Source organism: Mustela putorius, unplaced genomic scaffold (assembly GCF_011764305.1).
Source record: "Mustela putorius furo isolate JIRA1106 unplaced genomic scaffold, ASM1176430v1.1 tig00003913_pilon_pilon_pilon, whole genome shotgun sequence".
In the NCBI taxonomy this organism is placed as follows: Eukaryota; Metazoa; Chordata; class Mammalia; order Carnivora; family Mustelidae; genus Mustela; species Mustela putorius.
This window is the reverse complement of record NW_025422060.1, coordinates 11,513,697-11,538,515: the sequence shown is the minus strand read 5'-3', so window position 1 is coordinate 11,538,515 and position 24,819 is coordinate 11,513,697.

Below are 24,819 nucleotides of genomic sequence, written 5' to 3'. Positions count from 1 at the left end.
GTTAGTGACTCTCTCTACTGTGGCCTGGCATATACTAACAGTAGATGTGAATACAGAAGTGGTGGTCAGAAGTTGTACAGTCTCTTTAGATCAGTGGTACTTTTGACAGTAGAAATGACTATATTATTATTATTACTATTATTAAGAAAAGGTAAATGTCTTCTAGTTAGTTTAAGAGTGCTAGTAAATTCATTAAGTTTACTTTCTTGGATTTATTCTTGGTCCTTAAGTGATCTGATTGTCTTTTATTTTCTGTAAGTATAACAGAAAAGTCCATGGAAATCTGTCTTACTACAGCATCAGAAGACCAAGTAAACAAATTTTAGTAGATATTTTATTGTTTCTTGGCCAAAAAATTACAATACCATAAATTGTAGCAATGTAAGAAATGGTGTGCTGGGTCATACTAATGGTGCATCCAACCAGCATCTTATCTTTGGCATTGGTGATTCTGACCAACAGTTTTTGAGGAGAGACTGTTCAGTGCCCTTTTATTAAGCTAATCTCAAATGTGTCAAAATATTTTTAGCTTAAAGAAGTTGTGTTACTATTCACTTTTTCTGAAATCGTATTATGTATTGATAACAGGGGGAAGACCTGTATTTCTCTGGTCTTCTAGACTCATGCCTCTCCCTTCTTTCTCCAGTCGGTGCCCTGGAGGGTGGACCACTGTTGACATCAACTACTCTTGCTTGCTTTCTGACTTCCATTAGATTTCAGCCAATGGGAAGAACTAGTGGGAAACCATAGTGTAGGAAGAAAGAAAAGTCAAGGTATTTATTCCTCTGACATCCTCTCTCCATGGTCTGAGGTTGGCAAGAGTTCCATTTGTCTATCAGAGCCTACAGCTCCTGCTGGATCGTCCTCTCTACTGCAGTAGGTCCTATTTTGGGAATAGCTTCCCATACCTTGGCCTTTTAGTCTGAGGCTTGGTTTCTCTCTCTGTTGCTCCTCCTAGCATGCTTTATCATCCCGTCTTTACTACTACTTTTAACTCTGCCTACCCTTTTGCAAATAACCATTTTAATAAGCTCTCTTCAACTACTCTTTTTGAAGGAGCCATCTGTTTCCTGTCTTACCGGTGGCTGATACAGAGTGGCTTGTATCTTTTATTTGGGTACTATGCTACTTAGGGTGGGTGCCCAGATACTGAGCCACTGGTGGAGTCAGATGGGTCATATACCCTAAGTACCAATTTCGCTGAGCTCCGCAGAGTATTTGCTGGGGGAAATAATTGATGGGAGTTTGTCTTCTCTGTGTCCAGCAGTAGGAAGAAAATGTAGTGCCTTCCTATATGCTAAAAAGGAAATTGAACTGAATATAGCCTTGAACAGTGTACTAGTTTCCCATTGCTGTTATAAAAGACTACCACAAACTTAAGTGACTTAAAACAACACAAATTTATTATCTCAGGGTTCTGGAAGTAAAAAACACAAAATGGGTCTCAGTGGGCTAAAATTAACATGTCAGCATGGTTGTGTTCCTTTGAGAAGTCTAGGAGAAAAACTATCTTCCTGTCTTTTCTAGCCTCTAAAAGGTGCCACATCCTTTGGTTCATGGCCCCCTTCTATCTTTAAAGCCAACATAGGTTCATTATGTTTCTCACATAGCATCACTCCGCTTCTTTTATTTTTAAGGACACTTGTGGTTACATTGGCTCACCTGGATAATCTGAGATACTCTACCAAACCTCAGGCTAGCTGATTGCCAACCTTAATTCCATCTGCAACCTTAATCTGCCCTTGACATTTAACATAATGTATTTGCAGTTTCTGGGGACAAGAATTTGACTCCTTTGGAGCCATTATTCTTCCTATAGATAAAGCTTGACATTATAGAGGTTGCAACTCTGTATAAGCAAATATTACTCTTCTGTCACTACACAAACACAGAGGCGGGGTAAAGAATATTACCAAGGAGTTCAGGGAATTTAAATTGAAAGTGTGAATTCTGAGAGTTACTTCATCTCTAACCAGTCATGAGACTTTGAGAAAGCAAGCATTGTTCAAACCAAACTGAATTTTTGTCTAACTCAGACAGACAGTCATTATTTTCATGGGTATAGGAAGAACTTAAAAATTCTAGTACCCTGAAAGAGGACCGGAATTTCTATTATTTACTTATGATTTCAGTGGAAAAGTTTCAAACTTAGGACTACAGTGTACCAATATCTTTCCAGTACTACCTGTAACACATTACAGTCAAGGGTTGTAGTGATGTATTTATGGGACCAAAAGTAGTAGTTACATTGACTCTGACCTATGAGGTTTTCCCATAAGTCCTCCTACCTATTGACTTACATGGACCTTGCTAGAGACTTGGTCTGCATTTATTCAGTGAGATCATCATACCTTTGCTTTAAACCAGAAGATGCCATTGAAATAATAATTGACTGGTTTTTACTCCATAATAAAAGATATTCAAGGCTTAGGAATCAGTTTTCATCTCCAGGCTCCCCAGTAGGAACCAAAAAAGCAATGTGATAGTGTGAAAATGATAAAACAAAAACAATCCTAGAGTATCTCCAGAAGTGAAAAGTATTTTCCAATTCCCTTAACACATCATCTAATTCATAGATGATATGACGTTAAGATTGCTGATACACAGAGAGCTGGGGCCCTTGTCCAAAATGAATTAAAATTTTCAGGGCCATATTTTCTGTGCTGAGATAGGTGCTGAGAATTTGGAACATGTCTATTTTTTGAGAAAAAAAAAAGATATCATATCTATTTCCCCAACCATTTAATTTTCCCTTCCAAAAACCATAGTAATAACCTTTTCTAACTGCATAAAAACTGTGTTCATGCCAAAAAATTGCAATAGCATATGCTAATTCAGTGCTGTAGTAACTTCATGACTTGATACTGCCTTAGAAATGAAGTGAGCCCTGAAATAGGGTTTGAATTGGAACCCCTAAGCAAATTCTAACAAGGAAGGTAGCTGATGCGGCTTATATCAATGCCCAGGACTCCTTCTCCTAGCCAGGGATGAACAACATCCCTTTGAAGCATCTTGTCAAACTTGAGAAAGGGGAGACCACAAAAAATATAGAATATGAGAAGAGGCACACATCACATGTTTGACACGAGCGTATTCTGGTATTGGCATGTAGACATGTCATGATTGGTAACTCAATCGTTTGGGATTTGGTGGTAACTGTAGGACCCTAACAGAAATACTTTGACTTTTAAGGCATTGTAGGGTTCCCTTCTCTGAATATTGGAAAGCAGAATAGATTCTCACCTGCAGTATTTTTTGTAGCAAGCTAGTATGGTCTGGACCTCAAATTTAAGCACTCAGATAGACGAACTTATGACCTTGGGTGTCATGTGACAGGGGAGTACCCCAAGGTTAAATTCAGTCTCTGTGGCTGTTGTAGATAAGGAGATAAGATATGAAAATGAGTAGGTAATGAGTGGCACAAGGCCATACTTAACTAGTCTCTGGTGAAACCAAAAGAACTTGTGCTTTTCTTTTTTATTTTGTACTCTTTGTCAAAATACCATCCAACCTTTAAAGCCCATCCTCCAAGAAGTCTCCTTTGATCCTGCTGAAAAGAGATCTTCTCCCCTTTTATAGCTTCATGGCACTACTTAATGCTTTTGTAGAATTAAAATATTTATATGTGTGTATACCTTAATTACTCTAATGAATGGTGACAGTTAATGACCCTACTGAATGAGGACAGGAAGTAACATGAAGTATACTGTATTTTCACAGTGTCCATTTCATATTTCACCTAGAGGACGAGTCCAGTAAGTATTTATCAAATGAAACACTGAGTACATTAATTCTTGTTAAATGAAGAAGTGAGGTATGATATGAACTTAGAGTATAAAGTGGTTGCTTATGCTTGGAATGTTAAGGCAAAAAGTAATAGGAGAAGTAACATTTAATTCCCTTTAGGGATTATTGTAAGAGTAGAATCCTTACTAGTATGTCATATTCATGGTACATAAAAGGATAGGATTGACACATCTCTGAAGAGACAAGCATGGATAGATAGTATCATGTTCCTTTTTTACCAACACTACTCCCCTCTTGCACACACACACACACACACACACAGAGCAACACTTTCTGATTTGCAGGATTTAGTACGTTGTCTGGCACACAGAAGATGTTAGGAAAACTTGAATAAATTATTGAAATATTTTGATGAAAAAAATTTCTCTCAAATCTTTATTGTCAGTCAAGAGTTTCTTCATTTCTGAAGAACAAAACTGAGGTTGATTAAGACGTCTATTGTAGGAAATTTCACGTATATTTTTCTAACTTCAATTCTGGCAACAATGGTGTGGGGCTGATATTGTTGCCACCATTTTTATTAACAAAGCTGTTGGCTCAGTGAGCTCAAGTAATTTGCACAGGTCACAGACAAGGTAAAAGAGTGGCCATTCAAATCCGAAATGATCTTTCCATCACACAGAGTATATGGATCAAGCAGATGACATAGGTACCTCTCCCTATGTGGTTGGTTCATACTTCAAAACAGTGTTGTCATTCTTATTTTTAATCTTGCCTGTCATGAATTAAAACTTTTTTAGACATCACCTTAAGAAGCTCTTGTGATCTTTCTTTTGAAATCATCCGAGTCTCCCATCTTAACCAAACCCTCTGGGTTTAGAGAAATGTTCATGAAATCTTTCCATCTTTTCCCCAGCGTTATTGCAAACCTGGTTTCATTTTTACATTAACACATCCTCTGGTATTATATATATAAATAAGATAAACTAAATTCGGTGCTTCTTGTGCATCCTGATTGGCCAGGCCAGATGGAGTGATTTCTGAACTAGAATTGAAAATCAAAACACAGTGCTTTTTAAAGAGGTGGAAGTTTAGAAACAACTGTTCATGGCAGACTTAGCTTTAATTCTAAGGGGGTTAGGGTTTGTTTTCAAGCCATGTTTGATGATGGAATATTGGAATCTCCACCCTTGAGCTACTACATACGTACTGCATGTCTATATTGCCCTTGACAAAGAGGGGTGCATCGCTACAGCTGAGCTGTAGGGTTTTGCAGAGCAATGTGGCTGCTATTATCACAGTCATGGTAGAAGCCAAAATTGTTTCTACTTTTGATTTTCCAAAGCCTGTATGCAGAAACAAAGTGATGCAAAGTCTCTTTGTTGAATAGGTTCTGGGAGGCCCTGGAAGAACAAATACCAAATATTGATACATGCTAATTTTCAAGCATTTACTATGAGCTAGATTCCTTACACTAGCTATCTGATTTAATCTTCAGGATAATCCTATGAAATCAGCATTACATGTCCGGTTCTGAGGGTACATCGGATCTTTAGGGCCACACAACCAGTGTAGAGGAGTCCAGATAAAAATGAAATGTGTGACTCCGAAACCCTTAGTTCATTGCAACAGCAGCTCTGAAGTTACTCAGGAATGTAGATTCATCAGAAGACGGGTTTCCTCTGTCACAGAGGAGAAGCAGGCTAGAATATATTTCTATGCGACAAGATTAGTGTTCTGTGATATATGAAGCTTGGGGATCTGATGCTTTGTTTTTACCTTTCACCAAGACCAAACAAAGAATGTCATGTAATAGGACGTTGTAACCACAGTGAAACCCCTACGGAAGGCATTGTGGCATAATAGCTAATAGGATTTGGATCCAGAAAGTTTTAGAGGTGGACTTCCACCACCATCTGGGACAGAAACATATTCTATATATCCAGGAGTGGGGTTGTTGGCTCATACTATTATTGTATTTTCAACTTTTTGAGGGAACTCCATAGTGTTTTCTATAATGGCTGTACCAGTTTACATTCCTACCAACAATGTCTAAGAGTTTCCTTTTCCCTACATCCTTGCTAATCTCTCTCTCTTTCTTTTAACAATGGCCACCTTAATTGGTATGAAGTAATATCTCATTTTGATTTTTGATTTATAGTTATCTGACGATTACTGGTGTTGAGTATCTTTTCATGCACTTGTTGGCTTTTGTATGTCTTTTGAGAAATATCTGTTCAGATCCTTTGCCCATTTTAAATCAGATTATTTGGGTTTTCTTGCTAAAGAGTTGTATGAGTTCCTTGTATATTTTGAATATCAACCTCTTATCAGATATGTGGTTTGCAAATATTTTCTTCCATTTTGCATATTGCCATTTCATTTGGTTGATTATTTCTTTTCATGTGCAGAGGCTTTTTAGTCTGATGTAGTCCTACTTGTTTATTTTTGCTTTTGTTTTCTGTGCTTGGTGCCATATCCAAAAAATTATTGCTAACACCAATGTCATGGAGATTTCCCCTATGTTCTCATCTAGGAGTTTTGTGGTTTCAGGTCTTGGGTTCAAGTCTTTGATCCATTTTGATTTTTTTTTGTTGGGGGTGGTTATGGTATAAGGTAAAAATCCTTATTTTGCACATGGAATCCAGTTACCCTAGCATCATTTGTTGAGAAGACTATCTTTTCTCTATTGTGCATTCTTGGCACTTTGTCAAAAATTAGTTGACCATCTTTGCACATGTTTATTTCTAGGCTTTCTATTCTGTTTCATCTATCTGTCTATATACTAGTACCACATTGTTTTGATTGCTTTAGCTTTGTGATATAATTTGGAATAGAGTTTTCTTCTTCTTGCTCAAGATTGCTTTAAGATTGTTTTTTCTAATTCTGTGAAAAATGCCATTGGGATTTAGATAGAGATTGTGTTGCATCTGTAGAATTTTTTGGGTAGTATGGACAGTTTAACAATATTGTCTTTTTTTAAAAAAGATTTATTTATCTATTTGAGAGAGAGAGAGAGAGAGAGAGAGTGTGAACAGCAGGAGGGACAGATGGAGAGGGAGAGTCCTCAAGCAGACTTCCCACTGAGTGGGGAGCCTGACATGGGGCTCCATCTCAGCATTCTGAGATCATGACCTGAGCCGAAATCAAGAGTTGGGTGCTCAACTGACTGAACCACCCAGGTGCCTCAATAATATTAAATCTTATACTCCTCGAGTCCTGGATATCTTCCCATATATTTGTGTCTACTTTAATTTCTCTCATCAGTGTTTGATAGGTTTTGGTATGTAGATCCATCACCTTCTTAGTTAAATTATGCCTAAATATTTTATTCTTTTTGATTCATATTACCCCAAAACTAGTGCTTGTGAGATTTTAACACAATGTGGGTTGCCTAATGCACCCATTTCCCTCCAACTGAGGCTGAGCCAGTTAACACTTTACCTTCCCGTTTCAGTACTCATACTGTAAACAAGTGTTCTTTTCATGGTCTGTTGACTGGCAAATATTTCCATATTTTTGTGCTTGTGTGTTCTCAAGAACACAAAATTGTGTGTTTTGGGGAGATTTCGCTGCTTAAAATGGCCACTGAGTATAATGTTGTGGTGCTATCTAGTGCTCCTAAGTGAAGAAGGTTGTGATATACCCTACAAAGAAACATGCGTGTTAGATATGCTTTATTTAGGGATGACTTAGTGTGTTGGCTGTGAGTTCAGAGTTGATAAATCAACAATACAGTATCTCCAGCACGAGGAGATAATTACAAGGAAGTAATTTGTCTATCTGTATGTAAGTCTACTCTGGAGTGTATGATGTGACAATGAAAAAGATGGAAATACAGATAAATGTGTGGATTCATGAGGTGAATTAGAAATGCATGGTCCCAAATGTTTCTATTAATGGTCAAGGGATGCTCCCCCCATCATAGATATTATCCTCTTAGTCTGTAGTTTTTTCTTTTAGAGTTTTTTTTTTTTTTTTTTTTTGGTCACTAGAGCAGGTTAATTTATTGGACTAATTATACAAAATTCAAAAAGACAAGAGTCTTTGTCAAATAAACTAGGGGAGGGGTAGATTTGGCAAATATCTGGGTCACTAACCCAGAGTGGGCCATCTCAGGCATGGGGTAATGAAATGATAGGGTAGTGATAGAGTGTGGGTTGGAGCAGTCCTGTCACCCAGAAGGGGCAGAAGAGCTTTTGAGTGCCTGTAATGGGTTGGAGGGTACAGTTCGGAAGGTGAGGAGAGAAGACACAGGCAAATAATACAAGTTTAATAGGACACATTCACTTGCTTGCTTTATTTCATAAGTTTGCCCAGAGTCTTGTTGAGGATTACAAGACATTATTTTATTGACATACTTCATGCAATGAGAATTCAGCCCATTTGGCTCAAAATAGCAATCATAGTTATTTACAATTTGTGCTGCATGCTATTTGTGTTTCATCAAATTGCTTTATAGTCTTTAATTAAACACTTACTCAAATTGAAAATGTCTCTCTTAGGAGAATGTTAAAAAAAATAATGATAAAGAACATAATCCCCATTAAGAACTATTAGTCCAAGTGTGACAAGCTTCATTTTGTCTTATAGAAAACAGAGATGTTATTTAGTATTTAGTCAAAATAAATGGGTTATGACACATTCCACCCTTTAAAATGTTCCAAGCCTGGTGGGATAAAAGAAGGAGATCCGCAGATGGTATGCCGAGCAAAGGCATCTAATGAACCTAGCGTTGCTACATAGCAACAGCATTAGCATTTCATTTGTTGGAATGAATTATTTGAGTTTTTCACTTTTTCAAAGGGTTTATGCACTGATCTTTATGCAACGGTGTAACTAATGATTAAAAATGAACAAAGGCTCGAAAAATAGGACTTATTAACAAAGGTTACAAGACCTGAAATAATTAAATCTGGGAGAAGGCCAATGGAATTATTTAGTCAGAAGTTTTCAGTGCCTGAATGAAGGCTGTCCAGAAGATAGTAACTAGCTGTTCTTTTTTCTCCAGGGAATGAATATATTAATAGATCTCAGAGGATGTCAACCTGAACTACAATAGGAGTTACTAGGGTGAGTTATATGAGAAAAAACTTCCTATTTTGGCAGGAAAGACTAAAATAATTAAGTGAAGATGTACGATCTTGTTCCCCTCAGTTTTTCCTATCCCTCCCCTCAAATTAGAATCAGTTCTCTTTGACCTGAGAGATATCAGAACAGTCCTGTCTGAAGATAGAGGACCAAATGGTGTTTTGATGTCTCTGTTTTCAAAAGGTTTGGTTGTTGCAGTCAATGTAGTGTGCTCAATGCTATATAAGCCTACTACTATTCTAAGACTGCATGGCTTTATTCTTTTTATAAGAAAGATCTCAAATTAGAGGTTGAAAATGTAAAAATAACGATCGCTTTAGCCCTGAGGAATTCTTAAAGAATATCCATTTTCCTTGCCTCCTAGAACTACGAGTTCATTATTAGCAAAAGCAATTTTATTCATATTTTCTTACTTGCTTCCTCCTCCGTTGTCCCCCTCCTTTTTCCTCTCTCCCTTAATCTAACCCATACAGAGTGGTTACTTGAGGAAATGGTTTTATGAATAAAGACTGTATTTTTTGCTCAAGAGCCTTGGTGCGCGATTATAGATTAAAGCTTTCATTTTGAAAGTTAGAGCAATATACATCCATAAAAATAGCAGTAGCAACATTATTTTAATTACCTCATGCAAAAGCGTAAGAAAGATTCAAGACAAATACAAAAATGTAGACTGTGGGCTTTAAGAGCTGCGCTCTGGCTAATTGTACCAGTGTTCATGCTGGGGCCAAATGGCCACCTCTTGGGGAAAGTCTCAGAGGTTATTCCTGTGTCACATATTGGTAGCTCTAATTCTGTGTTTCTGATCATCCCTCTGTCCTGTTGGTTGGTTTTGTTTCAGATCCTTTAGTTACTCACTTCCCTACTATAGGTAGGCACTATGGCCTTCTAATCCTCCATCCTAAGAATTTACTGTGTGGTCCTCAACTGCTGTTTCCAAGAGAGCATATAAAATAATAGGCCCATGAAATATCTGGGACATACCCACACTAAAAAAATTACTTACTGTTTATCTGAAATTTATCCTAAATCTGGCAACATTACATCTAGACGGTATTTTTACTAATTTGATGGTGTTAAATGTGATTATTTCAAATGGATGGTGACTACTGGAACTCTGTAATAGTGCATACTGAAAATTCCTCAAGTACACAGTAAAGGGCAAACTCAAGAGTTTAACTTTGAGGAAGTTGGTAATTCACACCTCAGAGTGAAGAAGCAGAGTGAGCTCAGTTTTGTTGGCCGACCAAACAAAGCAGATGAGGATAATAAGATGTGTGGCCTGATCTATAGGTTTGCTCTGGACTACAGACTTTTTTTTTCCTTTTTTTAACAGAATGGGGACTTTATTATTGTAATTCTTTAAAGAAGTTTGTGGTTATATTTGTTTTTACCTGTGAAATTAAAAAAAAAAATAAAAGAACACATAAGAAATTATGTGGTTCCCCATGACCCAGAGTGGGAAGGGTACCATATAGATCATTGAATGCTCTTGAGTGGAGTGATAAAAATGAGGTATGTATCCAATTTTGGTAAATGGTCTATGTCACTCAAGAAGAATATGTATTATGCTATGTTTGTATAGAGTACTCTTAAATGTCAATTAGCTCAAGTTAGTAGGTCTCTACAAGATACTAGCAAGTTGAATTAAACAGTACATTAAAAGAATAATTCACCATGATCAAGTGAGATTTATTCCTGGGCTGCAGGGGTGGTCCAATATTTGCAAATCAATCAACATGATATATATACCACATTAATAAAAAAAACGATAGGAACCATATGATCCTCTTAAAAGATACGGAGAAGGCATTTGACAAAATACAGCAACTATCTTGATAAAAACTCTCAACAAAGAAGGAACCAAGGGAGCATAACTCAACGTCATAAAGACCGTATATGACACATTAAAAAAAAAATGTTCATCATCACTAGCCATCAGGGAGATTCAAATTAAAACCACATTGAGATATCACCTTACACCAGTTAGAATGGCCAAAATTAGCAAGACAGGAAACATGTGTGAGAGGGGATGTGAAGAAAGGGGAACCCTCTTACACTGTTGGTGGGAATGCAAGTTGGTGCAGCCTCTTTGGAGAACAGTGTTGGAGATTCCTCAAGAAATTAAATATAAAGAACTTAGCAAACTCAACACCCAAAGAACAAATAATCCAATCAAGAAATGGGCAGAGGACATGAACAGACATTTCTGCAAAGAAGACATCCAGATGGCCAAAAGACACATGAAAAAGTGCTCCATATCAATCGGCATCAGGGAAATACAAATCAAAACCACAATGAGATATCACCTCACACCAATCAGAATGGCTAAAATCAACAAGTCAGGAAATGACAGATGCTGGCGAGGATGCGGAGAAAGGGGAACCCTCCTACACTGTTGGTGGGAATGCAAGCTGGTGCAGCCACTCTGGAAAACAGCATGGAGGTTCCTCAAAATGTTGAAAATAGAACTGCCCTATGACCCAGCAATTGCACTATTGGGTATTTACCCTAAAGATACAAATGTAGTGATCCAAAGGGACACATGCACCCGAATGTTTATAGCAGCAATGTCCACAATAGCCAAACTATGGAAAGAACCTAGATGTCCATCAACAGATGAATGGATCAAGAAGATGTGGTATATATACACAATGGAATACTATGCAGCCATCAAAAGAAATGAAATCTTGCCATTTGCGACAACATGGATGGAACTAGAGCGTATCATGCTTAGCGAAATAAGTCAAGCAGAGAAAGACAACTATCATATGATCTCCCTGATATGAGGAAGTGGTGATGCAACATGGGGGCTTAAGTGGGTAGGAGAAGAATAAATGAAACAAGATGGGATTGGGAGGGAGACAAACCATAAGTGACTCTTAATCTCACAAAACAAACTGAGGGTTGCTGGGGGGAGGGGGTTTGGGAGAAGGGGGTGGGATTATGGACATTGGGGAGGGTATGTGCTTTGGTGAGTGCTGTGAAGTGTGTAAACCTGGTAATTCACAGACCTGTACCCCTGGGGATAAAAATATATGTTTATAAAAAATAAAAAATTAAAAAAAAAAGAAATAAAAAATAGAGCTTCCCTATGACCCTGCAATTGCACTACTGAGTATTTACCCCGAAGATACAGATGTAGTGAAAAGAAGGGCCATCTCTACCCCAATGTTTATAGCAGCAATGGCCACAGTCGCCAAACTGTGGAAAGAACCAAGATGCCCTTTAATGGATGAATGGATAAGGAAGATGTGGTCTATATACACTGTGGAGTATTATGTCTGCATCAGAAAGGATGAATACCCAACTTTTGTAGCAACATGGATGGGATGGAAGAGATAATGCTGAGTAAAATAAGTCAAGCAGAGAGAGTCAATTATCATATGTTTTCACTTATTTGTGGAGCATAACAAATAGCATGGAGGACAAGGGGAATTAGAGAGGAGAAGGGAGTTGGGGGAAATTGGAAGGGGAGGTGAACCATGAGAGACTATGGACTCTGAAAAACAATCTGAGGGGTTTGAAGCGGCAGGGGATGGGAGTTTGGGGGAACCAGATGGTGTGTATTAGAGAGGGCACGGATTGCATGGAGCACTGGGTGTGGTGCAAAAATAATGAATACTGTTATGCTGAAAATAAATTTAAAAATTTACCCAGAAAAAAAAGATAAGTATATTTTATGTAATATGGCACTAATTTTGAAAAAAAAAGTGTTTGTAATAAATATATAAAAAATTACATAGCAACAACAACAACAAAAAAATCTGTATATGAAAGACCCACAGTTAACATGATCATCAATGGGGAAAAACTGAGAGCTTTTCCTCTAGAGACAGGAAAAAGACAGGGATGTCCACTCTCAACAAGGAAGAAGTCACACTTTCACTATTTGCAGATGACATGATACTCTATACAGAACACACAAAAACTCCACCAAAAAAAAATTGCTGGAATTAATACAAAAATTCAGCAAAGTCACAGGGTATAAAATCAATGTACAGAAATCTGTTGCATTTCCATATACAAATAACGAAGCAGCAGAAAAAGAAATCATGGAATCAATCCATGAACATGGAATGTTTTCCATTTCTTTGTGTCTTCTTCAATTTCATTCATAAGTATTCTATAGTTTTCAGGGTACAGATCTTTTACCTCTCTGGCTAGGCTTATTCCTATCTTGTGGTTTTTGGTGCAGTTGTCAATGGGATTGATTCCTTGTTGATTGGGATTTTTCTTATTAAAACATTTTTATTTATTTATTTGACAGAGAGAGTGAGACTACACAGAAGTAGAACACAGACAGTAGAAGGAGAGGGAGAAGCAGGTTCCCTGCCAAGCAGAGAGCTGGATGTGGGGCTCCATCCCAGGAGTCAGTCATGACCTGAGCTGAAGGGAGATGCTTAACCAGCTCAGCCCCACCGTGGCCCCTGTATTCTTTTTTTTTTTTTTTAATTTCTTTTTGTTGTCTGATTGCTCGAGTACTATGTTAAAGAGTAATGATGAGAGTGGACATCCCTGTCCTGCCGTTCTATCAGTTTTAGTTTCATGGGTTGTGAAGCTGTTAGAGGACTAAACTTTTAGGATTACTATGTTTTTTCAATGAAAGGATCCCTTACCCTTTACACTTTATTAAATGATCCTCTTTGTCCCGTAAAATAAACTGTATTCTGGAATCTACTTTGATATTAATGTAGCCACTCCAGCTTAGTTTTCCTTATGTATGTGTATATGTATTATATATATGTGTGATGTATTTATATATCACATCTTTAGCCACTTAATTTTTGATGTAGCCTTAGGTTTCTTCAATAATTGACTACTATAAAAATGCTGCCATAAATATAGGGGGGCATATATCTTTTCAAATTGGTGGTTTCATTTTCTTTGGATAAATACTCAGAAGTAGAATTGCTGGATTTTATTTGTATTTTAATTTTTAAAAAGATTTTATTTATTATTTATTTATTTATTATTTAAGAGAGAGTAAGAGTGAGAGAGTATAAGCAAGAGAAATGGCAGAGGGGGAGGGAGAGATGAGTCAACCAGATGCCCCTCTATGTTAATATAACTACATACTCTTTTTCACAGTAGCTGTACCATTTTGCATTCCTGAGAACAGTACACGAGGGTTGACTTTTCTCCACATCCTTGCCAACACTTGTTATTTCTTGTCTTTTTGATCATAGTCATAGTGGAAGTTGTGATATAATATCTTAATGTGGTTTCGATTTGTACTTTCCTAATGATGTTAAGCAATTTTTTATATGTCTGTTGGCCATCTGGATGTCTTCTTTGAAGGAATGTCTACTCAGATCTCTGCCCATTTTTAAAAATTGGATTGTTTGGGAGTTGTTTTGTTTTGTTTTGATATTGTATATGGTTTGAAATCAGGGAGTATGATACATCTAGCTTTGCTATTTTTCAAGATTTCTTTGGCTATTTGGGGTCTTTTGTGGTTCCATATAAATGTTAGAATTCTTTGTTCTAGTTCTGTGGAAAATGCCATTGGTATTTTGAAAGGAAGTGAATCTGTAGTTTGCTTTGAGTGGTATGGACATTTTAACAATATTTTCCCAATCCATGAGTGTAGAATATATCTCCATTTATTTGCATCATCTTCAATATCATTCATCAATGCCTTATGGTTTTCAAAGTACAGGTGTTTCACCTATTTGTTTACATTTAAATTTAAACTTTGTTTAGGTAGTCTTTTTAATGCATTATAGAATATTATTTTAATGCATTATATTATATTTTATATTATGAAATATATTATATTTTAATGCATTTAATGCATTATAGAAGATTATTTTCTATTCTTCTCTTTCTGATAGTTCATTATTAATGTGTCAAAATACAACAGATTTATATATATTAATTTTGTATCCTGAAATTTTGCTGAATTTATTTATTAGCTCTAATATTTTTAGGTGGAGGCTTCAGGATTTTCTATATCTAGTATCATGTCAACTGATAATAGTGAAAGTTTTACTTCTTACATTCCCATTTGGATGACTTCTATTTCCTTTCTTGTCTGATTGCTGTGGCTAGAACTTCTGATACTGTGCTGAAGAAAAATGGGGAGAGTGGGCATCCTTTTTGCTCCTGATCTTACAGAAAAAGCTTTTTGCTTTTCATCATTAAGTATGATCTTATCTCTGGGCTTAATATATTGACACTATTCCCACTATACCCACTTTATTGTGAGTTTTTATCATAAATAGATGTTGAATTTTATCAAATGGTTTTTCTTCATCTATTGAGATGATTGTATGATTTTTACCCTTCTTTGTGTTCATGTGGTATATCACACTGAATGATTTATGGATGTTGAGCCATCCTTGCAGTCCTAGAATGAATCCCACTTGATAATAGGGTATCGTTCTCTTATGTATTTTTTGCTTTGGTTGGCTAGTATTTTGTCAAGAATCTCTGTTCATCAGGGACATTGGCCTGTAAGTGTGTATGTGTGTGTGTGTGTGTGTGTTTTTTTGTCTGGTTTGGTATGGGTGTAGTGCTGGTCTCACAGAATAAGTTTGGAAGCATGATTTCTCTTCAGTTTTTTGGAATATTTTGAGAAGGACAGGTGCTAGCTTTTCTTTAAATGTTTGGTGAATTTATCTGTAAGATCATCTGGTGCTAGATTTTTGTTTGTTGGCAGTTTTTTGATTGCTGATTCAAGTTCATTACTAACAATCAGTGTGTTCACACTTTCTAATTCTTTACTCATTCTTAGAGGATTTTGTGTTTGTAGGAATTTATCCATTTCTTCTAGGTTGAGTTGTTTGTTGGCATATCATTGCTCATAGTAGTCTCATAATCTTTTGTATTTCTGTGGTATTGGTTGTGATTTCTTTCATTTCTGACTATTCAACTGAGCTGCCGTTTTTTTCTTAAGTCTGAATAAAGGCTTATCAATTTTGTTTATTTTTTTCAAAGAAAAACTTTCAATTTCACTGATCTTTTCTATTGTGCTTTTAAAAATCTCCGTTTCATTTATTTCTTCCTTGATCTTCATTATTTTCTTTCTTCTACTAACTTTGGGCTTGGTTCTTTTCTAGATCCATTAGATATAAAATTGGATAACTTATTTGAGATTTTTCTGGTTTTCTGAAGTAAGCCTGTATTGCTATAAACTTCCCTCTTAGAATTGCTTTTGCTGTGATGCTAGATTTTGAAATGCTGTGTTGCCATTTTGATTTGTCTCAAAGATATTTTTAAATTGCTTTAGGATTTCTTCATTGATCCTTTGGTTATTTGGAACCATGCTGTTTAGCCTCCACAGGTTTTGTTTTTTTCCCTAGTTTCTTTCTTATGATTGATTTCTGGTTTCATACTATTGTGATCAGAAAAGATGCTTGGTAAGACTTCAGTCTTCTTAAATTTATTGAGAATTGATTTTGATTTTGTTATAATCCATCCTGGAGAATGTTCCATGGGCACTTGAAAAGAATTTGTATTCTGCTGTTTGGGGATGGAATGCTCAGTATATTTCAATTAAGTCCATCTGTTCCAATGTGTCATTAAAAGCCATGTATTCTTAGTGGTTTTCCATCTGGGTGATCTATCCTATGCTTTAGAGGGTGTTAAAGTCCCCTAGCATGACTTTATTACTGTCCTTTTCTCCCTTTATATCTGTTAAGACTTGCTGTATGAATTTTGGTCCCTATGTTGGGTGCCTAGATATTAATAAGTGTTACATCCTCTTGTTGGAATGATTCTCTTATCATTAATCATATAATGCCCTTCTTTTTCAGTACAGTCTTTGTTTAAAGTCTGTTTTGACTGATATAAATATTTCTACCTCAGCTTTCATTTCATTTAGACTTGCATGGAGCATCTTTTTCTATACCTTCACTTTCAGTCTGTATGTGTCATTAGAACAGAAGTGAGTCTCTTCTAGGCAGCATATAGATGGGTCTTGTATTTTCATCCATTCGGTCACTCTGTGTGTTTTGATTGGAGAATTTAGTCCATTTAAATTTAAAGTAATTATTAATAGGTATACACTTATGTATATATGGCATATAGATACGCCATTTCGTTGATTTTTTTGTTTGTTTTTGTATTCTTTGCCTTTCTTCTTCTCTTGCTTTCTTTCCTTGTGATTTGGTGACTCTCCTTAATATTATGTTTATGTTCTTTTCTCTTTATTTTGCTTCTTCTTGATATCTATGTTTGTGTTCACCATGAGGTCTATATAACATGCAAGTCTATTTTAAGTTGGTTATTTATATTCAAACATTTTCTAAAAGCAGTTCATTTTTACTTCCTTTCCACTTCTAGTGTTTCTGGTATCATACTATACATATTATTTTGTGTATCTACTGACTAATAATTGTAGGTCTATATTAATTTACTACATTTGTCTTTTTACCCTCATACTGACTATGTAGGTAATTGATCCACTACCTTTGCTGTATTTTTACCTTTACCAATGAGATTTTTCCTTTCATAATATTCTTACTTTTAGTTACAATCTTTTAAAAAATTTATTTAAAGAATTCCCTTTAATATTTCTTGTGAGGCTAATTTGGTGATGATGAGCTAATCTCTGTCTTGATTTGGATATACCTTGCTGGGTAGAATATTCGTGGTTGTAAGTCTTTTCCTTTAAGTACTTTGATTAGAACTACTACTCCCTTCTGGCCTACAAAGTTTCTACTGAAAAATCAGCCAATAACCTTATGGAGGCCCAATAACTTTATGGAGGTCCCTTTTATATAACTAGCTGTTTTTCTCTTGCCAGTTTTGATATTCTCTTTGTCTTTAATATTGACACTTTGATTGTAATGTATCTTGGTGCAGCTCACCTTGATTTCTCCTTATTTGGGACTCCATTGTTCCTGGACTTGGATGTCTGTTTCCTTTGCCAGGTTAAAATATGTTTTTGCTATTATTCCTTCGAATAGATTTTATGTCCCCTTCTCTAGTTCTTCTCACTTTAGGACCCCTATAACACAGATGTTAGTTATCCTTGATATTGTCTCAGCAGCCCTAAACTATTCTCATTTATTTAAATTCTTTTTTCTCTTTCTGTTCCACCTGAGTTATTCCCATTACCTTGTCTTCCAGACTGCTGATCCAGTCTTCTGTGTCAGCTAATCTGCTGTTGATTTCTCTAGTGGAGTTTTCATTACAGTTACTGTATTCTTCACCTTCAACTGGTACCTTTTAAATATTTTGTATATCTTTATCAAAGTTCTCACTGAGTTCCTCTACTCTTCTCTCAAGTCTGATGAGCACCATTATAACCATGACTTTGAACTCTTTATGTGGTAGATTGCTTATCTCTCTTTCTTCTAGTTCTTTTTCTGAGGTTTGTCTTGTTCTTTCGCTCAGAACATATTCCTCTTTTTCTGCATTTTGTTTGACTCTTTGTGTTTGTTTCTATGTGTTAGGTAGGTTGATTCCGTCTCCTGGTTTTGAAGTAGTGGTTTATGTAAAAGTTGTCCTGTGGTATACCATAAAACAACCTCCCCTCCCCTGCCCCCCGGTCAGCCAAGACAGATTCCCCAGAGGTGTCCCCTGTGTGAGCTGCATGTACCCACTATTGTGGATGGGCTGATATGGACTCGCTGATGTGCAAGATTGTCTCTGGTGTGGTTGTCTATGAGTCTGACCATGCGTGCTATGGGTGCACTGATGGGAGCATTGACCCCTCTGTCTGAGAGGCTTGGCTTCAAGTGTTGCAAGTTGCTACTCTGCAGAGAGCCACTGCTGGGTTGCTTTGGTGTGAACTGAGGCCACTCACTGAGCGTGGTGGGGTGAGCAGGTTGCTTGGGAGGGGTCCTGGCCAAGATGGGAAGGTTGGTTTGGGGAGTCTGCAAGGGAATGCTGAGAAAGTGCTAGCACATTAGATGGAAAAGTTCAGAAATGTCTTTCTCCAGCAATTGGGCAAGCTCAGCAGAGAGAAGAATAAAAAAAAAAATGGCGTCTTCCAGCACTTCTGTCTCTAGAAAATGTTCCAACAGATCTCTGCCCCTCAGTCACATGTCCTAAAAATAGTCAATGAATCTCTTTCACATGTAACCCAGGCACTTTTCAAACTGCTGCCTTTACAATAGGACTCATAGTGAGTAAGATTTGTATGCACCCTTTAAGAACAAAGTCTTCATTTCCTACTGCCTTCTGGCTCTTCATGACATAAGTCTTATTGCCTTCCAAAGCCAGGCATTATGGGTGTTTGTGTTCCTGGGCTGGGAAGCCCAGTGTGACATTCAGATCCTTTGTTCCCATGAGAGTATCTCTGTGGTTGTGATAGTCTTCCTGTTTATTTATTACTTCATGCTGGAATTGTGGGTTCTAACCAAACCATGTCTCCACTCCTTTTATCTAATTCAATGTAGCTTTTTCTTTATAGGCATACCTCACTTTACTGCACTTTATTGCACTTTGCCTATACTGGGTTTTTAAAGATATTTTATTTATTTTTTTGACACACACAGAGAGAGAGAAAGAGAGAGAGAGCACATGAAGGAGAAGGAAGGAGAGAGGGAGAAACAGCCCCTTGCTGATCAGGGAGCCCAATGTAGGGCTTGGTCCCAGGACCCTGGGGTCGTGACCTGAGCCAAAGGCAGATATGTAAGAGATTAAGCCACCCAGATAACCTTGCAGATACTGTTTTTGTAAACTGAAGGTTTGTGGCAACCCTGAATCAAACAAATCTGTTGGAGTAATTGTCATTTTTTCCCAACATTTGCTCACTTTGTGTTTCTATGTCACATTTGGGTAATTCTATCAGTACTTCAATATTTTTCATTATCATCATATTTCTTATGATGATCTATGATCACTGATTACAATTTGTTGAAAGCTTAGATAATGGCTAGCAATTTTTAACAATCATGTGTTTTTTAATTAAGGTATTTACATTGTTTTATAAAGACATCACACTATCTTACTCTCAATATACTACAATATAGTATAAACATAACTCTTATATGCACTGAAAAACCAAAAACTTCATTTGACTCAATTCATTGTAATATTTGCTTTATTCCAGTGGTCTGGAACTGAAATGCAGTATCTCTGAGGTTTACATGTATATCCTTAGTTGTGTAAAGTCTGTTATGCTAGTCTTCAATTTGTTCCCAAAAGGTAGTTATTCTATATGTGGTTGTAATTTTGGTGTATCTGTGGGAGGGAGTGAGCCTGGGGACTTGCTACTGCACTATCTTGGTCCTGATCCTCAATAATCTCTGCCTTTTACTTAGGTGTTTAGACCCTTTATGTTTAATTTAGCTATTGGTGTGATTATGTTTGAGTTTATTATCTTACTGTTTGTTTTCTATTTATGATATTTGTTCATTGTTTCCATTTTCCTCTGATTCTGCTTTCTTTGGGGTTAAAGATTCGTTATGGTTTCATTTAATCTCTTCTGTTGGCTTATTAATTGTAATTCTTCATTTTGTTGTCTTGGTGGTTGCTTTAAGCATATATCCAATTTAATAGCAATCTTCTAGATATTACCAAGACCTAATAAACATGTTCCCAGTCCAATGCCATTTTTCTCTCTGTTCCTCTGCTCTCCTCATACAGATATCTACATGGTTCACTCTCTGATTTCATTTAGTCTCTCCCCTAATACCACTTTATCAGAGAAGCCTTCCATGATCTCCTAATTAAGGTGGTTGCCTAAACTTGGTTTGTTATTATTTTTTAATCTAGCTAAATTGTTCTGCATAGTCCTTATTATCTCATGATACATATCTATTTCTTTTTTTTCTTTTAAGATTTTATTTATTAATTTGAGAGAGAGAGAGAGCACAAGCAGGGGGAGAGGAAAGGGGAGAGGGAGAAGCAGGCTTCCCGCTGAGCTGGGAACCCAATGTGGGGCACAATCCCGGCACCAGAGATCATGACCTGAGCCGAAGGCATGTGCTTAACCATCTGAGCCACCCAGGTGCCCCTGCATATCGATTTCTTTATTGTCTCTTTCTTCCCACTAGGCTTATAAGTTTCATTATAGCAAGAGATTTTTGTTTTGTTCTCTGCTGAATTTCCAGTGTGTAGAAAAGTGCCTGACATATTAAGCCCTTAATAACTATTAGTTGAGTGACCGAATAAATGAAAGACTCAGTGTTGGGGGAAGACTGACATCTAGGATAATGTCTGGTTTGATCTGCTATGATATCTGATCACCAGATGGCATTTGGTTAACCTAACTGCACAGGTGAGTGCCCCTCCTTCTCAGTTACTGCTCTAAATTGCTATCCTTTCAGAGTTGTACACTTGATAGAAAAGGATAAGCTTTCTAGTCAGAGATAAGAACAGCTACTGGTGAGATAAACATGGGGAGAGAGGGTTTGCAGGGCATTTCTTGTGCTCTTTCCCAGTCTCTTTGCACTGTATGGTCCACAGGCCATCCTGACTATCATATTCACACTCTAGATTACCGCTGTTACAAATGTTCCAATACCTCAAAGCACATAAGTCAAAGCCTTATTATTTTTTTTTTCAGAAAAATAATATAGTGATGTGTGGGAGGAAGAGGAAGGGAGATAAAAGGGAAAAATCATGTAACCTTTGGGCAATCTGGGTAAGAAGACATAAAATTTCTTTAAATTAACTTTTATAACTTTTTGTAAGCATGAAATCACTTCCAAATAAGAAGTAAAGGCAGTAACTTCAGGCATCTTCACTTCTACCCCTTCTTCTAATCCCTACAAGCTAATAGGATCACAGTCCAATTGTTTCAGTTTGTCATTTAACTTTGTAACCGTTACCTCATTTCATTTCCCTCTGGTCATACCCCACTTACTGTTCCTGTTTGCTTTCATCTCCTCTTACCTAGAATCTTGCAACAGTCTCTGGAACTGGACTCCTGAGACAGTCACTTCTGGCTGCCATCCAGTCCAATATGACTGTGTGAATGCTTGGCCTGAAATATAGATCTAATCACATTGTTCTACTCAAAAGACTGTGCTGTCTCCTTGTTGCCTACAGAACAAAGTGCCAGACCTTGGCTTAGAGCTTAATAGCCCTACACAATTATCCCTAAACATTCTGGTCAGACTTATATCCCCTGTCACCCCTCTGTGTCCATCCCATTTGAATACCTACCATTCCCCGAACATACTGACACTTTTCTTTTCTTTTTATTTCTCATATCTTTTCAGTGAAGGGCTTTCTTCAAATTTTACTGCCTCTGGAGGTCTTCTCCTTCTCCCTAAAGGTCTCCTAGTCAATAGGAAATTTCTTCTGAGGATCGTATATCTGTGATAGCACTGTGTTTCATGCTTTTGTTACAGAGTTTGCATATCTGGCTTCAACTCTAAGCTGTGAAGACTTAGAAAGGAGAGAAACTTGTCTTATTCATCTCTGTATCTTTCTAATTTAGAACATCTCTCTAGCCTTACATATAAGGCTAACAAACATTTGCTGAGTTGAACTGATCTGATTTTGAATCTCATTTTCAGTACCCTAATGGCTATTTCTATATAGCCTTTGTCCACCCAACTGTTTCATTTGAACCATATTCATTTTTTTTACCATAACTTTCAAAAGACCCAATCAGCTATATTCTTCTATATACTATTCAGATTATCAAAGGCATAGAAATGATCAGTGTTTTAACCTCTTGAGGAAAAACCCTGTGGTATAAGTTGGTGAGTGATTATGTTCAGAATAGTTTAGAAAGTTTCTGTCACTGTTGAAATCATGCTTTTTCTTTTACCTTTAAGAAGAAATGCTTATGCAGGTTTCTATCTTTAAAAAGCCTCCTACAAAGTAATGTCTCAAACACCCTCTCTATAGGACCCATGATTCACACTCTGCAAGCTGGGGAATGGCTAAGTTCAAAGAAAAAGAAACCTTTTATGAAATTTTTGTTTGTTGACTTCTGTTATTATTTTATTTATTTTTTGGTCACAGATTCTAATCACTGGAATCAGATATTGTCCTATGTCTTTTTTGAAGACTGAAAAAGGAAAGCATACAGAGATTTCTAAAATCGTTACCAACCTTTTTGGGTGTGAAGATTCACTATTCTCTGATATATGTGTGAGTGATATTAATTTAAAGAAGATTCAAAGCAATATAACATAGAATAATTGTTGACATTTTTGCTATCTGGTTAAGAACTCCAGTATTTTGAGGATGAAGTTTTCTAGAATGCTCTTCTGTAAGCAAATATATGTGGTTCGATTTTGTGAGTTCTTCCACTATGCAGACGCAAGTTAGGGTCCTTTAATCTGATTTATGATCTGTTAAAATAGTTTTTGTGAATTGAAAAGTTAATAGTATTTTAAAATCCATTGAAATATTTAATAAAGTTCTATTTGTTTTTATTCCTGCCTTCTTGAGTTTATTATTTTCTCTTGAAATGAATGATATTTTTCTAACACATTTATGAGATAGACATTAATTCTAGGAAAAATCCATTTTTATTACCTTTATTTAATCTCAAGAGACCAAGCATTTCATTTTTTCCCACTTTTCTGGAGTCTAATTTAATTTTCAATCTATTAAGCATCATTATTTAATTTTGCCTTTGGATTTTTCATGAATAACTAGATTCACAAGTGCTTTTAATGACTTACAAAGCTAACCCTCTTCAGTCCTCCTAAATTTTGAAAGATTCCAGAAGTCTTTGTAACTAATTTCCATGTGTACTCCTGGTCATGTTCCTCAGTGTGCAGTTCTGTTCATTGCTGCTGGGTTTCTCCTTACAGAAAAAGTCAGTGTAACTTCATAGATAGGGCTAGACACTGATCAGAGAGAGCAATAGAAGCATTGTGTTTGAGCCTGAGACAACCAGTATGATCCAACCATATACACCTGACATTTGTACTTACTGCTGTATCCAGCCTCACTGGATTTCTACAGTCTAGGGGAATTTTCTGTTTTCTGAGTCCTTGCATTACATAGAGCTAGCTGAAGGACGCTTTCTGTTTTTTTGTTTGTTTGTTTGTTTTAAGATTTTATTCATTGATTTGACAGAGATCACAAGTAGGCAGAGAGGCAGGCAGAGAGAGGAGGAAGCAAACTCCCTGCTGAGCAGAGAGCCCGATGTGGGGCTCAATTCTAGGACCCTGGGATCATGACCTGAGCTGAATTGCAGAGGCTTTAACCCCCTGAGCCACCCAGGCACCACCCCTCCTTTCTGGGTTTTAATCATTCATTTGATTTAGATACCCGGAATGTACCTCAAATAATTACCCTCACCCAAACTTCCTTCCAACTATTCCTTTCTAGTTAATTTGTTCCTCTCCCTCCTTCACCGTCACTTATCTTGTCAATTATAATTTGAACCATTCTTCCTGGATGAACCATTCTTCCTTTAAGTAATTTGCCAACTACTTTACAATAATAATAGGAAAGGGTCTCGTATGTGTTTAAACCACTTCAGTTCTTATCTGCTTGCTCTTATAGGATCACATTCTGCCTGCTAATTTTAACTTGTTCTCACCCTGCTACTTATGCCAAGGTAATAACTGATTTCTGCTAATGATCCAGCAGTACATTTTAATAGCAGTACACTTATTTGCTGGGACAAAAAGAATTCTAAGTTACTGCTTTATGTCCCAGAAATTATATATAGCCATTCTTATTAAATATTATACATTCACCATAATGTTCCCAACAACACTTTTCACTCTGATTTTTTTTTTCCCACAGAATTCGCTTCTTACAGAACAGTCTAATCATTGTGTGTATTTCCTCTATGTGGGCTTATCAATACCTACACAAGCTTGCTCATGAACATTCCAGCAATCCCTCCACTCTGATTTGTAAACCTTAAAGCCAGCTTGCCCCAGGCAGAGACAAATCCCTTCTCTAAGATCTGAGCCTGCTCCCTCCCCAGTGAAAGCTAAAACTTCTCACCAAGGAACCCTAAAAAGGCCTACCTCCTGATATTCATAATTATATGAGAGCAGGACCATGATTCTTCCAATCTCAAATCTCAGAGTTATTTTTGATTCTTATTTCTTCCCAGACTCCATATCCAATCATTCACTACGCCTCACTTCAAGCATG